The sequence below is a fragment of the Misgurnus anguillicaudatus genome, unplaced genomic scaffold (genome assembly GCF_027580225.2).
Source record: "Misgurnus anguillicaudatus unplaced genomic scaffold, ASM2758022v2 HiC_scaffold_34, whole genome shotgun sequence".
NCBI classification, from domain to species: domain Eukaryota; kingdom Metazoa; phylum Chordata; class Actinopteri; order Cypriniformes; family Cobitidae; genus Misgurnus; species Misgurnus anguillicaudatus.
The window spans coordinates 1,885,783-1,903,503 of NW_027395284.1; the positions used below are offsets into that span (position 1 = coordinate 1,885,783).

Below are 17,721 nucleotides of genomic sequence, written 5' to 3' on the forward strand. Positions count from 1 at the left end.
TTGCTTAATATTCTTCTCTATTTCTTGTATAGGTCAATTATGAGTGAAGAACCGTTCACCAAATGAAGACCACAGCCAGGTGACGGGATTGTGTGGTAATCACAAACAGGTTGAAAATTGAAGTTCTGTGTGTTCTTTTTGTACTTTATTTCTGCAGGTAAGCACCATACCGTAAGCTTCATTCCCTTTATAACAGGCAAGGTTCATACTGTTTTATTCTTTTATACTGTTTTATTTTAAATCATTCAGTAAATGCAAAGTTAAACCGATGGTGTTTTTAATCTAGATTTGAAAGTGCCTACTGTTGAAACACATCTGATCTCATCTGAAGCTGATTCCAGCTATACAGGTTCATACTGTTGTATTCTTTTATACTGTTTTATTCGTACTGTTTTAAATCATTCAGTAAATGCAAAGTTAAACCGATCATACTGTTGTATTCTTTTATACTGTTTTATTCGTACTGTTTTAAATCATTCAGTAAATGCAAAGTTAAACCGATCATACTGTTGTATTCTTTTATACTGTTTTATTCGTACTGTTTTAAATCATTCAGTAAATGCAAAGTTAAACCGATGTGTTTTTAATCTAGATTCAAAAGTGTCTTCTGTTGAAACACATCTGATCTCATTTGAAAGCTGATTCCAGCTACAGGTTCATACTGTTGTATTCTTTTATACTGTTTTATTCGTTCTGTTTTAAATCATTCAGTAAATGCAAAGTTAAACCGATCATACTGTTGTATTCTTTTATACTGTTTTATTCGTACTGTTTTAAATCATTCAGTAAATGCAAAGTTAAACCGATGTGTTTTTAATCTAGATTCAAAAGTGTCTTCTGTTGAAACACATCTGATCTCATTTGAAAGCTGATTCCAGCTACAGGTTCATACTGTTGTATTCTTTTATACTGTTTTATTCGTTCTGTTTTAAATCATTCAGTAAATGCAAAGTTAAACCGATCATACTGTTGTATTCTTTTATAATGTTTTATTCGTACTGTTTATTCAGTAAATGCAAAGTTAAACCGTTGTGTCTTTAATCTAGATTTAAAAGTGCCTACTGTTGAAACACATCTGATCTCATCTGAAAGCTGATTCCAGCTACAGGTTTATACTGTTGTATTCTTTTATACTGTTTCATTCGTACTGTTTCAAATTCTTCAGTAAATGCAAAGTTAAACCGATGTGTCTTTAAATCTAGATTTAAAAGTGCCTACTGTTGAAACACATCTGATCTCATCTGAAAGCTGATTCCAGCTACAGGTTCATACTGTTGTATTCTTTTATACTGTTTTATTCGTACTGTTTTAAATCATTCAGTAAATGCAAAGTTAAACCGATCATACTGTTGTATTCTTTTATACTGTTTTATTCGTACTGTTTTATATTCTTCAGTAAATGCAAAGTTAAATCGATGTGTCTTTAATCTAGGTTTAAAAGTGCCCACTGTTGAAACACATCTGATCTCATTTGAAAGCTGATTCCAGCTACAGGTTCATACTGTTGTATTCTTTTATACTGTTTCATTCGTACTGTTTTAAATCATTCAGTAAATGCAAAGTTAAACTGATGTGTTTTTAATCTAGGTTTAAAAGTGCCTACTGTTGAAACACATCTGATCTCATCCGAAAGCTGATTCCAGCTACAGGTTCATACTGTTGTATTCTTTTATACTGTTTCATTCGTACTGTTTTAAATCATTCAGTAAATGCAAAGTTAAACCGTCGTGTTTTTCATCTAGATTTAAAAGTGTCTACCGTTGAAACACATCTGATCTCTTCTGAAAGCTGATTCCAGCTCCAGGTGGCATATTAACTGAATGCTGATGCACCTTGTATTTCGATTGCTTTGTATGCTTGAAACATGTGAAGAATTGACAATAAATAATCTTTATCAAGTGTTATACATTAAAAAGTGGATAAGTAACAAAAATGTCACTCCTGACAGCTGATAAATTAATGTTTTTTTATAGCACCATTGAGGCGAGCACTTTTCAAGGCAAGATTCTTTATAGAACCTTATAAAAAGTTTCCATATAGTACCAAAAAACGGGTTCTGCTGTGGTTACATGCTGAGGAACCCTTATTTGGTACTTTTTAGGAGCATTTGTCTTAAGAGTGTTGCATAGGTTCGAAACTTTCAAACTTGAAACCAAATAGAAGGGTCACACTGTTTTTTTTTTGTGGAGTGGACATGAACAAGCTGCAGGCATTCAAATGTTATTTGTAATTTATTGTCTTATTTCATATTTAAAAAATAGCTATACAACTGGTGTTCCTCAATTTTAGGGCCTATTTTGTTTAGTATATCAGTTTTGTTCAGTTTTTTATGTGCATGCAAAAAGCAATCAGCAGGCAAATTAACTGAAGCTTTACCTTCATGTTCTTTTTGTGTAAGTGATAACTGTTTCTGTATGTATTTTATGTATTTGTATGTTTTTTACACGTATAGAGTGAAATGCACACGGTGAGGAATGGACCCAGACCTTCAGTGCCAGACCTCTGACCCGTTAACCTCCATCCCGACAGCCAGCGCCTTCTCCGGCTCCCATTGCGGTATCGCTTCTCGGCTTTTTGGACAAGAACAAGTGGACACCGGGGACTACAAGTTTAAATGGATTTTTGACCTTCGGAAATGGAAGCGAGGCTTGCTCCGTCCACTCCGTTCATCGACTCGGGCGCTTTCCGGGCACAAATAAGGTGAGTTTAAAACCAGAGTTTGCTTCTTTTGTGCGTGGTTGCCAGTTTGGTTTCCAATCCGTGATCTATATGATGTTGCGCGTTCTATAATATGTTTCTCGTTCGCTCAGTACTTTTGTGTGTTTCTATTCCACGTAAAGCTAACACCAAAACGATTGTGGAGAGCGCTATATAGATTGTTTTCAAAGAAAAAACAACAACGAGAAACAAACCCATGTTAAAATGGGTCAAATTATTTAGGCGGAGCACGCTGTCGCGTTGAACAAAGACAATGGCGCGTGCACACAACGAATGTGTATTGTGGAAAAGTTTGGCCCATATGCAGGTTCGCATGTGTCTTCGGTGGATACTAAAAAGATAAACATCTGCCCGGTGATCTAGTTTGTAGACAATATTTTTATATATGCAATCGAAGTGAATTTAAACAAGCAAAAAATCGGCCAGTGGGGTAGGACAGTTTTTCTTGAAATAGTATTTATGGGAAAAGTTCACGACTTTTTTTCTTACCCTTTAGGCAGATTTATTTGCTTGTTTTAAGCATAAAATAATCATAAACAGGAAAACGAATTGTATAGGCGGAGCACACGGGGTTTTTTTTCGTTCAAAGAAAAAAAGCAGCGTGGCACGAAGGAATGTTTGACTGAAATGGAATTTCGCCCTCTATTTTCCTTACAAACATAAACCAGAGAGAAGGGCCAGATGGCATCGTGTTGTACCTTGTATTCGGTGATTGAAATCGAAAAAAAAATCGAATAGATCTATATATAAACACAATTGTTTTGTTGAACAGAGACAATGGCGGCATGCTCCAGCGTCGCCTATATGCCCATTTCACAAAATGGCGGCTTTGACCGGAAGTAGGGAAAACATTTTACTGTAATGACGGGGGTCGTTGTCCAAAGTGTGCCCATTTGAAGAAGTACATACACGTTTTACTTCTCATTTCTTTAGACTGAATAATTGTTTCTTATTAATTCCAAAGTATGTGACGTGATGATCTAATCGTATGTGTTATTCCTCGTTTGCTTGCATGTGTAACCTTTGGTTAAAGGTATGAAAAGGAACCGACTAGGTCACCTGGGTTATTTATTCACACAGGAAAATAGATTGAACCCAAGAGAAAAAATAAACAAACAAAAAAGTTACAAAAATATGAAAAGGACCCTGCTGGTTCGGATGGGATTAAAGACAGAGACGTGACTCTCCAAAAATAGTACAAATTTATTTTTTACAGAAAGTGCTTAAAAATATTTAAAAGATAAAATTTACGGCCCACCGGTTATTTACCCACAATTGGAGAGACTAGATTAAATCCACTTTTTAACAGAAGGGACAAACCACACAGCAAATCAGTGCATAGTTCTTAAAAGCAGTGACGAACCAAAAATAAACCAAAACACACAAACATACTCTCGCCTTCTGTTTAAGTCTCAAAAACCACCGCTCAGATATTACATGTGGAAATAGTTATATAAATGGTACATACACTTATATACACACGTAAAGAAAGAAAAAAACTGCAGGACAGCAAAATACAGTTAACTCCCGATGACTATTTAAACAGCGTCCAAGCGGCTCACGGAGCAAAAATACAAAGCCTTTTAGTTTAATAAACTTCCACAAAAAATAAATATCAAATCCTTACGCAAACATGTATGCGACGAGACTTAAATCATGCAAAACATGAATGGTAACCAGACGTGCTTGTTGTGTACAGGGAGTGCATTTATTTGTAAACTTTTGCTAAATCAAAATGGTTTATTTTTTATTTTACTTTTTTACCTGGGTTTTTGGGAATACTTTTATATATTTCACAGCTATATAATTGGTTATAATAACGCACTTTTTGTTTATGAGCACGTTGAAATACATTAACACAGGATAATGCGGCAACAAATCAAATGTGCATTTAAATGCAACAAGCAAAATAAATAAAGCAAATCCATGCAAGCAAACGAGGAATAAAACACACCGCGATTAGAAAATCAGATCGCATACTTTGTAATTGAAAATAAATAATAATTAATTCTAAAGAAATAAGAAGTAAAATGTGTAAGTATTCCTCAAAATGTGCTTTGGACCAAGACCCCGTTCATCACAGCAAACGGGAGCAGACCCGAATAGGTATGTCTAGTTGTTTTATTTAAAATGTCCAGCCGTCTGTAAATTCATGTTTGGAAGAAAAAAGTAAATTAAGGTCTGTCTTGCTGTTATTGTCTTGTTTTCTAGTAAATATCTGACAATTCTTAAATCGAGATGCATTTACTTGTTACGCAAAGTGGCTTAAGATGTTATGTATTGTAATAATTGAAATAAATTACAAAAATCAACAGGTTTATATTTAAAACAAGTAAAAATATCTGCTGGCGGGGTAAGAAAAATAAACTTAATTTCAGTTTCAACTGAATTCAATAATAAACTCAATTTAGGTTTATTTCCCTTAACCCACTGGCATATATTTTTACTTGATTTAGGCCTTAACCTATTACATTTTAGAATTGATTTCAGTAAACAAGACTTAAAATCTAAGCCACTTTGCTTAACAAGAAAATGCATCTCGATTTAAGAATTATTTTTTTACTCGAAAACAGGAAAAAAGTAGCAAGTAAACGAACAGATTTGGATGTTAAAACACTTAAACACTTTTTTCACTCTACCCTTCATATTACAGCTGTCGAAAAACCACAGCAACGTCGACAGACCTGGAAGCATAGCTGTTTGCTTGTTGCGTTTAAATGGACATTTGATTTCTTTACCAGCATTGGATTTAGACCATTCAATGAGAATAGTTAACAGCGTTCATTATGATTGATAAGCCCTTAATGGAGAATGAAGTCTGCATACATTAAAAGCCTTATTTTATTCCAAAATGTATGCGACGAAACTTAAATCACGCAAAATATGAATGGTAACGAGACGTGCTTGTTGTGTACAGGGAGTGCATTTATTTGTAAACTTTTGCTAAATCAAAATGGTTTATTTTTTATTTGCTTTTTTTACCTGGGTTTTACCAGGTTCGCATTCCGGACATTTTTAATCCACAGTGTATGCAGTTATTTAGTAGAAAATGATATGCTGTTTTTTGGTAGAATTTTGTGTGAGCTAAAGAAAGTGATGCCAACCCAGCAAATACAAAAACGTTATAAAAACGTTTTGTGTTTGCTGGGAATACTTTTATATATTTCGCAGCTATATAATGAATTATAATAACGCACTTAGGCGGAGCACACGGGTTTTTTTTTCGTTCAAAGAAAAAAAGCAGCGTGGCACGAAGGAATGTTTGACTGAAATGGAATTTCGCCCTCTATTTTCCTTACAAACATAAACCAGAGAGAAGGGCCAGATGGCATCGTGTTGTACCTTGTATTCGGTGATTGAAATCGAAAAAAAATCGAATAGATCTATATATAAACACAATTGTTTTGTTGAACAGAGACAATGGCGGCATGCTCCAGCGTCGCCTATATGCCCATTTCACAAAATGGCGGCTTTGACCGGAAGTAGGGAAACATTTTACTGTAATGACGGGGGTCGTTGTCCAAAGTGTGCCCATTTGAAGAAGTACATACACGTTTTACTTCTCATTTCTTTAGACTGAATAATTGTTTCTTATTAATTCCAAAGTATGTGACGTGATGATCTAATCGTATGTGTTATTCCTCGTTTGCTTGCATGTGTAACCTTTGGTTAAAGGTATGAAAAGGAACCGACTAGGTCACCTGGGTTATTTATTCACACAGGAAAATAGATTGAACCCAAGAGAAAAAATAAACAAACAAAAAAGTTACAAAAATATGAAAAGGACCCTGCTGGTTCGGATGGGATTAAAGACAGAGACGTGACTCTCCAAAAATAGTACAAATTTATTTTTTACAGAAAGTGCTTAAAAATATTTAAAAGATAAAATTTACGGCCCACCGGTTATTTACCCACAATTGGAGAGACTAGATTAAATCCACTTTTTAACAGAAGGGACAAACCACACAGCAAATCAGTGCATAGTTCTTAAAAGCAGTGACGAACCAAAAATAAACCAAAACACACAAACATACTCTCGCCTTCTGTTTAAGTCTCAAAAACCACCGCTCAGATATTACATGTGGAAATAGTTATATAAATGGTACATACACTTATATACACACGTAAAGAAAGAAAAAAACTGCAGGACAGCAAAATACAGTTAACTCCCGATGACTATTTAAACAGCGTCCAAGCGGCTCACGGAGCAAAAATACAAAGCCTTTTAGTTTAATAAACTTCCACAAAAAATAAATATCAAATCCTTACGCAAACATGTATGCGACGAGACTTAAATCATGCAAAACATGAATGGTAACCAGACGTGCTTGTTGTGTACAGGGAGTGCATTTATTTGTAAACTTTTGCTAAATCAAAATGGTTTATTTTTTATTTTACTTTTTTACCTGGGTTTTTGGGAATACTTTTATATATTTCACAGCTATATAATTGGTTATAATAACGCACTTTTTGTTTATAAGCACGTTGAAATACATTAACACAGGATAATGCGGCAACAAATCAAATGTGCATTTAAATGCAACAAGCAAAATAAATAAAGCAAATCCATGCAAGCAAACGAGGAATAAAACACACCGCGATTAGAAAATCAGATCGCATACTTTGTAATTGAAAATAAATAATAATTAATTCTAAAGAAATAAGAAGTAAAATGTGTAAGTATTCCTCAAAATGTGCTTTGGACTAAGACCCCCTTCATCACAGCAAACGGGAGCAGACCCGAATAGGTATGTCTAGTTATTTTGTTTAAAATTTCCAGCCGTCTGTAAATTCATGTTTGGAAGTTTTTGTCTTGTTTTCTAGTAAATATCTGACCATTCTTAAATCGAGATGCATTTACTTGTTAAGCAAAGTGGCTTAAGATATTATGTGTTGTAATAATTGAAATAAATTCTAAAAAGCAACAGGTTTATATTTAAAACAAGTAAAAATATCTGCCGGTGGGGTAAGAAAAATAAACTTAATTTCTGTTCCAACTTAATGCAATAATAAACTCAATTTAGGTTTATTTCCCTTAAACCACTGGCATATATTTTTACTTGATTTAGGCCTTAACCTATTACATTTTAGAATTTATTTCAGTAAACAAGACTTAAAATCTAAGCCACTTTGCTTAAGAAAATGCATCTCGATTTAAGAATTCTTTTTTACTCGAAAACAGGAAAAAAATACAAAGTAAACGAACAGATGTGGATGTTTAAAACACTTTAACACTTTTTTTTCACTCTACCCTTCATATTACATACTACTTCATATTAGAGTTAAATGCCCGCTAGCCTCCACCCCGAAAGCCAGCGCCTTCGCCGGCTCCCCTTTGGCTGCGTCTATTGCGGTATCGCTTCTCGGCCTTTTGGCTAAGATCAAGTGTAGTATCTGTTCTTATCAGTTTAATGTCTGATACGTCTCCTACCCGGGGACTATACGTTAAATGGATTTTTGACCTTCGGAAATGGAAGCGGAGCTTGCTCCTTCCACTCCATGCATCGACGTGGTATTGCAGTGTTTCCATGAACGGTGCGCTCCCCTTCTCGGGGACAAATAAGTTAGGTAAAAAACAGAATTTGTTTCTTTTGTGCGTGAATGACAGAGTGTTTTTTAATTCGTGTGTTTTAAAAGTGCTGTGTATTCGTTGGCATTATTGGTTTAACGAAAAGCTTGCATGGAAATGAACACGCTGATAACGAAATGTTTTTGTAATGTATTTAATTATTTTCCTTACAGTTTGCGGAGGTGATACCAGGACGAATTAAACAGCCTCGACACAGCTGAAGGCGCAAGAAAATCGTACGAGACAGTTTGGGATGTTAAAAACACCTGAAAACTTTTTTTCCACTACCCTTCATACTACAGCGGTCGAAAAACCACAGCAACGTCGACACGCCTGGAAGCATAGCTGTATTTGTTTAAGACAACGGGTAAAGTATTTTCTTGATTACCTAAATGACTTGCAGTAAGAAAATATTTTAATTTATAATGATAACTCTGTCATCATTTATTCATCCTCGTGTTGTTTTCAACCTGTATGCATTCGTATTTTGGAGGTGACACGATGACGACTTAAACATCATCGACACAGCTGAAAAAGCGAACGAGACAGATTGGGATGTTCAAAACACCTGAAAACTTTTTTTTCACTGTACTACAGCTGTCGAAGAACCACAGCAACGTCGGCAGATCTGGAAGCATAGCTGTATTTGTTTAACTCACAACGACAACGGGTAAGTCATTGAGCCCTTGTGTTTTTATTTATCCACGTTCTAAAATTGCTATGCTTTCGTTGTTTCTCGATTGCTCTGTACATTTCTTTGTTTCTATTCCACGTAAAGTTACTTTGTAATAACGAAACGATATATTGAAATGCGCTATTTAAATCCATTTGATTTAAATTGTTTCACGTTTTTCTCTCTGCACGGTTTAACCGGGCTGGGAACGGAAAATGGGTAGATCTCGAAGAATATTTGGTTTCAGACCTGGCTTCGTGCGCCTTTCCACCTGGTCACACACAGTAATGAAATGGTAGTCGGACGGCCTTCGGGGGCGCCGTCGATGCGATCGGTCACAGGAAGATGCGGCCGTCTGGCCTCAAAGGCTGTTGCTCATACTTACCTGGCAGGGGAGATACCATGATCATGAAGGTGGTTCACCCAGGGCGAGGCTCAGCCATTGCACTCCGGTTGTGCTGACCCTTTGCGAATTCCCCAAATGTGGGAATCTCGACTGCAAAATTTCTGATAGTGGGGGACTGCGTTCGCGCTCTCCCCTGGCCTTTGTGTTAAAAATAGATTCGTTTGTCTTTTTACGGAAAATCCAAGAGACGCCTAACCACGGCACAAGAACGCATTGGTCATCAAAAAGCGGCTATTAAACGACTACATAACTTCTAATAGACCGCGAATATGTGTCTAGGCTAAAACAAGGCTTAATTTGGGCTGTCAGTGAAAATCTAATAGACGTTTGACCGTTCCCCAAGTATAGACTGGCCATTAAATAGAACCACAATCAAACAGCTACATGTCTAAGAGACATTCAACAAAATAATGCTTAGATGATTCTTTTACTTACAATGTAAGCGGTTCTCAGGAATGGCAATCATCCAAACTAATAAATTATAAAGCTTTTAAAAGAAAATGACAACCGTTAAACAACCTAGACAACGTTGGGCAGTACAAAATGCTTAGAAATACAAGACAAAACGAAATATTGTACATGAATGTACATTAAAACAAGCCAACAAATCTGCCAATGGGCTAAGACAATTTTTCTTGAATTAGGTGTTTAAATCTAGATTTGTTTCTAACCCCTTTGGCAGATTTATTTGCTTGTTTTAAGCCCAAATTCACTTAAATTTTATGTTTTTTCTCCCGAAAGGCTAGGCTTATTTTCTTATGTCCTTTTGCTCATCAAAATAATGCATCTTATTTTAAGACTTTTTAGATATTTGCATAGTTAAAAAGGATTTTTTGTGCAATGTATTCATTCATTCGCTACCCTTCATACTACAGCTGTCGAAAAACCACAGCAACGTCGACAGACCTGGAAGCAAAGCTGTATTTGTTTAACTTGCAAAGACAACGGGTAAAGTATTTTCTTGATTACCTAAATGACTTGCAGTAAGAAAATATTTCAATTTATAATAATGATAATTCTGTCATCATTTACTCATCCTCGTGTTGTTTTAAACCTGTATGCGTTCGTTTTTTCTGATTAACACAAAAGAAGATATTTTGAGGAATGATGGTAAACCCACAGCAGATAGTGACCATTGACTTCCATAGTAGGAATAAAAAAATATGATGAAATTTAATAGGTACCATCGACTGTGTGCTAACCATCATTTTTCAAAATATTTTCTTCATCATTTATCACGATACTTCCAAAATATTTTTTTCCTACTATGGAAGTCAATGATAATGTATTTCATTATTTGCTTTACAAGCCTGAAAATGATAGGTTGGAATCCAGGCGACAGGATTCTATGGTAGTCAAAAACAGGCAAACAAGTAAAATAATCACCATTTACTTTTAAAGCATTTTGAAAATTGCTTGCTTATGCTGGGAGTAAAGGTATTTAATGCAGTGCGCATCCTGTTTAAAAGGTAAGGTATGATTCTTTTAAAGCTGACACATTTGCCACATTAAAATAACAGAAATGTACTGTTTCAACATTTTGGAGCCGGTGTGTCTGTGTTCTTGGGGCACATCTAAATGTAAGAGCAGAATTGCTTAATATTCTTCTCTATTTCTTGTATAGGTCAATTATGAGTGAAGAACCGTTCACCAAATGAAGACCACAGCCAGGTGACGGGATTGTGTGGTAATCACAAACAGGTTGAAAATTGAAGTTCTGTGTGTTCTTTTTGTACTTTATTTATTTCTGCAGGTAAGCACCATACCGTAAGCTTCATTCCCTTTATAACAGGTAAGGTTCATACTGTTTTATTCTTTTATACTGTTTTATTTTAAATCATTCAGTAAATGCAAAGTTAAACCGATGGTGTTTTTAATCTAGATTTAAAAGTGCCTACTGTTGAAACACATCTGATCTCATCTGAAGCTGATTCCAGCTATACAGGTTCATACTGTTGTATTCTTTTATACTGTTTTATTCGTACTGTTTTAAATCATTCAGTAAATCTAAAGTTAAACCGATCATACTGTTGTATTCTTTTATACTGTTTTATTCGTACTGTTTTAAATCATTCAGTAAATGCAAAGTTAAACCGATCATACTGTTGTATTCTTTTATACTCTTTTATTCGTACTGTTTTAAATCATTCAGTAAATGCAAAGTTAAACCGATGTGTTTTTAATCTAGATTTAAAAGTGTCTTCTGTTGAAACACATCTGATCTCATTTGAAAGCTGATTCCAGCTACAGGTTCATACTGTTGTATTCTTTTATACTGTTTTATTCGTTCTGTTTTAAATCATTCAGTAAATGCAAAGTTAAACCGATCATACTGTTGTATTCTTTTATACTCTTTTATTCGTACTGTTTTATATTCTTCAGTAAATGCAAAGTTAAACCGATGTGTCTTTAATCTAGGTTTAAAAGTGCCCACTGTTGAAACACATCTGATCTCATTTGAAAGCTGATTCCAGCTACAGGTTCATACTGTTGTATTCTTTTATACTGTTTCATTCGTACTGTTTTAAATCATTCAGTAAATGCAAAGTTAAACCGATCATACTGTTGTATTCTTTTATAATGTTTTATTCGTACTGTTTATTCAGTAAATGCAAAGTTAAACCGTTGTGTCTTTAATCTAGATTTAAAAGTGCCTACTGTTGAAACACATCTGATCTCATCTGAAAGCTGATTCCAGCTACAGGTTTATACTGTTGTATTCTTTTATACTGTTTCATTCGTACTGTTTCAAATTCTTCAGTAAATGCAAAGTTAAACCGATGTGTCTTTAAATCTAGATTTAAAAGTGCCTACTGTTGAAACACATCTGATCTCATCTGAAAGCTGATTCCAGCTACAGGTTCATACTGTTGTATTCTTTTATACTGTTTCATTCGTACTGTTTTAAATCATTCAGTAAATGCAAAGTTAAACCGATCATACTGTTGTATTCTTTTATACTGTTTTATTCGTACTGTTTTATATTCTTCAGTAAATGCAAAGTTAAATCGATGTGTCTTTAATCTAGGTTTAAAAGTGCCCACTGTTGAAACACATCTGATCTCATTTGAAAGCTGATTCCAGCTACAGGTTCATACTGTTGTATTCTTTTATACTGTTTCATTCGTACTGTTTTAAATCATTCAGTAAATGCAAAGTTAAACTGATGTGTTTTTAATCTAGGTTTAAAAGTGCCTACTGTTGAAACACATCTGATCTCATCCGAAAGCTGATTCCAGCTACAGGTTCATACTGTTGTATTCTTTTATACTGTTTCATTCGTACTGTTTTAAATCATTCAGTAAATGCAAAGTTAAACCGTCGTGTTTTTCATCTAGATTTAAAAGTGTCTACCGTTGAAACACATCTGATCTCTTCTGAAAGCTGATTCCAGCTCCAGGTGGCATATTAACTGAATGCTGATGCACCTTGTATTTCGATTGCTTTGTATGCTTGAAACATGTGAAGAATTGACAATAAATAATCTTTATCAAGTGTTATACATTAAAAAGTGGATAAGTAACAAAAATGTCACTCCTGACAGCTGATAAATTAATGTTTTTTTATAGCACCATTGAGGCGAGCACTTTTCAAGGCAAGATTCTTTATAGAACCTTATAAAAAGTTTCCATATAGTACCAAAAAACGGGTTCTGCTGTGGTTACATGCTGAGGAACCCTTATTTGGTACTTTTTAGGAGCATTTGTCTTAAGAGTGTTGCATAGGTTCGAAACTTTCAAACTTGAAACCAAATAGAAGGGTCACACTGTTTTTTTTTGTGGAGTGGACATGAACAAGCTGCAGGCATTCAAATGTTATTTGTAATTTATTGTCTTATTTCATATTTAAAAAATAGCTATACAACTGGTGTTCCTCAATTTTAGGGCCTATTTTGTTTAGTATATCAGTTTTGTTCAGTTTTTTATGTGCATGCAAAAAGCAATCAGCAGGCAAATTAACTGAAGCTTTACCTTCATGTTCTTTTTGTGTAAGTGATAACTGTTTCTGTATGTATTTTATGTATTTGTATGTTTTTTACACGTATAGAGTGAAATGCACACGGTGAGGAATGGACCCAGACCTTCAGTGCCAGACCTCTGACCCGTTAACCTCCATCCCGACAGCCAGCGCCTTCTCCGGCTCCCATTGCGGTATCGCTTCTCGGCTTTTTGGACAAGAACAAGTGGACACCGGGGACTACAAGTTTAAATGGATTTTTGACCTTCGGAAATGGAAGCGAGGCTTGCTCCGTCCACTCCGTTCATCGACTCGGGCGCTTTCCGGGCACAAATAAGGTGAGTTTAAAACCAGAGTTTGCTTCTTTTGTGCGTGGTTGCCAGTTTGGTTTCCAATCCGTGATCTATATGATGTTGCGCGTTCTATAATATGTTTCTCGTTCGCTCAGTACTTTTGTGTGTTTCTATTCCACGTAAAGCTAACACCAAAACGATTGTGGAGAGCGCTATATAGATTGTTTTCAAAGAAAAAACAACAACGAGAAACAAACCCATGTTAAAATGGGTCAAATTATTTAGGCGGAGCACGCTGTCGCGTTGAACAAAGACAATGGCGCGTGCACACAACGAATGTGTATTGTGGAAAAGTTTGGCCCATATGCAGGTTCGCATGTGTCTTCGGTGGATACTAAAAAGATAAACATCTGCCCGGTGATCTAGTTTGTAGACAATATTTTTATATATGCAATCGAAGTGAGTTTAAACAAGCAAAAAATCGGCCAGTGGGGTAGGACAGTTTTTCTTGAAATAGTATTTATGGGAAAAGTTCACGACTTTTTTTCTTACCCTTTAGGCAGATTTATTTGCTTGTTTTAAGCATAAAATAATCATAAACAGGAAAACGAATTGTATAGGCGGAGCACACGGGGTTTTTTTTTCGTTCAAAGAAAAAAAGCAGCGTGGCACGAAGGAATGTTTGACTGAAATGGAATTTCGCCCTCTATTTTCCTTACAAACATAAACCAGAGAGAAGGGCCAGATGGCATCGTGTTGTACCTTGTATTCGGTGATTGAAATCGAAAAAAAATCGAATAGATCTATATATAAACACAATTGTTTTGTTGAACAGAGACAATGGCGGCATGCTCCAGCGTCGCCTATATGCCCATTTCACAAAATGGCGGCTTTGACCGGAAGTAGGGAAAACATTTTACTGTAATGACGGGGGTCGTTGTCCAAAGTGTGCCCATTTGAAGAAGTACATACACGTTTTACTTCTCATTTCTTTAGACTGAATAATTGTTTCTTATTAATTCCAAAGTATGTGACGTGATGATCTAATCGTATGTGTTATTCCTCGTTTGCTTGCATGTGTAACCTTTGGTTAAAGGTATGAAAAGGAACCGACTAGGTCACCTGGGTTATTTATTCACACAGGAAAATAGATTGAACCCAAGAGAAAAAATAAACAAACAAAAAAGTTACAAAAATATGAAAAGGACCCTGCTGGTTCGGATGGGATTAAAGACAGAGACGTGACTCTCCAAAAATAGTACAAATTTATTTTTTACAGAAAGTGCTTAAAAATATTTAAAAGATAAAATTTACGGCCCACCGGTTATTTACCCACAATTGGAGAGACTAGATTAAATCCACTTTTTAACAGAAGGGACAAACCACACAGCAAATCAGTGCATAGTTCTTAAAAGCAGTGACGAACCAAAAATAAACCAAAACACACAAACATACTCTCGCCTTCTGTTTAAGTCTCAAAAACCACCGCTCAGATATTACATGTGGAAATAGTTATATAAATGGTACATACACTTATATACACACGTAAAGAAAGAAAAAAACTGCAGGACAGCAAAATACAGTTAACTCCCGATGACTATTTAAACAGCGTCCAAGCGGCTCACGGAGCAAAAATACAAAGCCTTTTAGTTTAATAAACTTCCACAAAAAATAAATATCAAATCCTTACGCAAACATGTATGCGACGAGACTTAAATCATGCAAAACATGAATGGTAACCAGACGTGCTTGTTGTGTACAGGGAGTGCATTTATTTGTAAACTTTTGCTAAATCAAAATGGTTTATTTTTTATTTTACTTTTTTACCTGGGTTTTTGGGAATACTTTTATATATTTCACAGCTATATAATTGGTTATAATAACGCACTTTTTGTTTATGAGCACGTTGAAATACATTAACACAGGATAATGCGGCAACAAATCAAATGTGCATTTAAATGCAACAAGCAAAATAAATAAAGCAAATCCATGCAAGCAAACGAGGAATAAAACACACCGCGATTAGAAAATCAGATCGCATACTTTGTAATTGAAAATAAATAATAATTAATTCTAAAGAAATAAGAAGTAAAATGTGTAAGTATTCCTCAAAATGTGCTTTGGACCAAGACCCCGTTCATCACAGCAAACGGGAGCAGACCCGAATAGGTATGTCTAGTTGTTTTATTTAAAATTTCCAGCCGTCTGTAAATTCATGTTTGGAAGAAAAAAGTAAATTAAGGTCTGTCTTGCTGTTATTGTCTTGTTTTCTAGTAAATATCTGACAATTCTTAAATCGAGATGCATTTACTTGTTACGCAAAGTGGCTTAAGATGTTATGTATTGTAATAATTGAAATAAATTACAAAAATCAACAGGTTTATATTTAAAACAAGTAAAAATATCTGCCGGCGGGGTAAGAAAAATAAACTTAATTTCAGTTTCAACTTAATTCAATAATAAACTCAATTTAGGTTTATTTCCCTTAACCCACTGGCATATATTTTTACTTGATTTAGGCCTTAACCTATTACATTTTAGAATTTATTTCAGTAAACAAGACTTAAAATCTAAGCCACTTTGCTTAACAAGAAAATGCATCTCGATTTAAGAATTATTTTTTTACTCGAAAACAGGAAAAAAGTAGCAAGTAAACGAACAGATTTGGATGTTTAAAACACTTAAACACTTTTTTCACTCTACCCTTCATATTACAGCTGTCGAAAAACCACAGCAACGTCGACAGACCTGGAAGCATAGCTGTTTGCTTGTTGCGTTTAAATGGACATTTGATTTCTTTACCAGCATTGGATTTAGACCATTCAATGAGAATAGTTAACAGCGTTCATTATGATTGATAAGCCCTTAATGGAGAATGAAGTCTGCATACATTAAAAGCCTTATTTTATTTCAAAATGTATGCGACGAAACTTAAATCACGCAAAATATGAATGGTAACGAGACGTGCTTGTTGTGTACAGGGAGTGCATTTATTTGTAAACTTTTGCTAAATCAAAATGGTTTATTTTTTATTTGCTTTTTTTACCTGGGTTTTACCAGGTTCGCATTCCGGACATTTTTAATCCACAGTGTATGCAGTTATTTAGTAGAAAATGATATGCTGTTTTTTGATAGAATTTTGCGTGAGCTAAAGAAAGTGATGCCAACCCAGCAAATACAAAAACGTTATAAAAACGTTTTGTGTTTGCTGGGAATACTTTTATATATTTCGCAGCTATATAATGAATTATAATAACGCACTTTTTGCTTATAAACAAATACATTGAAATACATTAACACGGAATGATGCGGCAACAAATCAAATGTGCAACAAGCTAAATAAATAAATAAATAGAAAATCAGATCGCATACTTTGTAATTGAAAATAAATAATAATTCATTCTAAAGAAATAAGAAGTAAAATGTGTAAGTATTCCTCAAAATGTGCTTTGGACTAAGACCCCCTTCATCACAGCAAACGGGAGCAGACCGGAATAGGTATGTCTAGTTATTTTGTTTAAAATTTCCAGCCGTCTGTAAATTCATGTTTGGAAGTTTTTGTCTTGTTTTCTAGTAAATATCTGACCATTCTTAAATCGAGATGCATTTACTTGTTAAGCAAAGTGGCTTAAGATATTATGTGTTGTAATAATTGAAATAAATTCTAAAAAGCAACAGGTTTATATTTAAAACAAGTAAAAATATCTGCCGGTGGGGTAAGAAAAATAAACTTAATTTCTGTTCCAACTTAATGCAATAATAAACTCAATTTAGGTTTATTTCCCTTAAACCACTGGCATATATTTTTACTTGATTTAGGCCTTAACCTATTACATTTTAGAATTTATTTCAGTAAACAAGACTTAAAATCTAAGCCACTTTGCTTAAGAAAATGCATCTCGATTTAAGAATTCTTTTTTACTCGAAAACAGGAAAAAAATACAAAGTAAACGAACAGATGTGGATGTTTAAAACACTTTAACACTTTTTTTTCACTCTACCCTTCATATTACATACTACTTCATATTAGAGTTAAATGCCCGCTAGCCTCCACCCCGAAAGCCAGCGCCTTCGCCGGCTCCCCTTTGGCTGCGTCTATTGCGGT

General features: G+C 34.8%; 2 non-coding genes across 2 annotated transcripts; both read left to right on the forward strand.

Annotated features, from left to right (window-relative positions):
- The first annotated feature begins 8,073 nt into the window (after positions 1 to 8,073).
- Positions 8,074 to 8,264, forward strand: LOC129434922 (U2 spliceosomal RNA). Its single transcript, XR_008641034.1, has one exon. It is a non-coding gene; the product is annotated as a U2 spliceosomal RNA (small nuclear RNA).
- Positions 8,265 to 9,337: 1,073 nt separating this feature from the next.
- On the forward strand, positions 9,338 to 9,502 carry LOC129435151 (U1 spliceosomal RNA). Its single transcript, XR_008641142.2, has one exon. It is a non-coding gene; the product is annotated as a U1 spliceosomal RNA (small nuclear RNA).
- Positions 9,503 to 17,721: the final 8,219 nt, after the last annotated feature.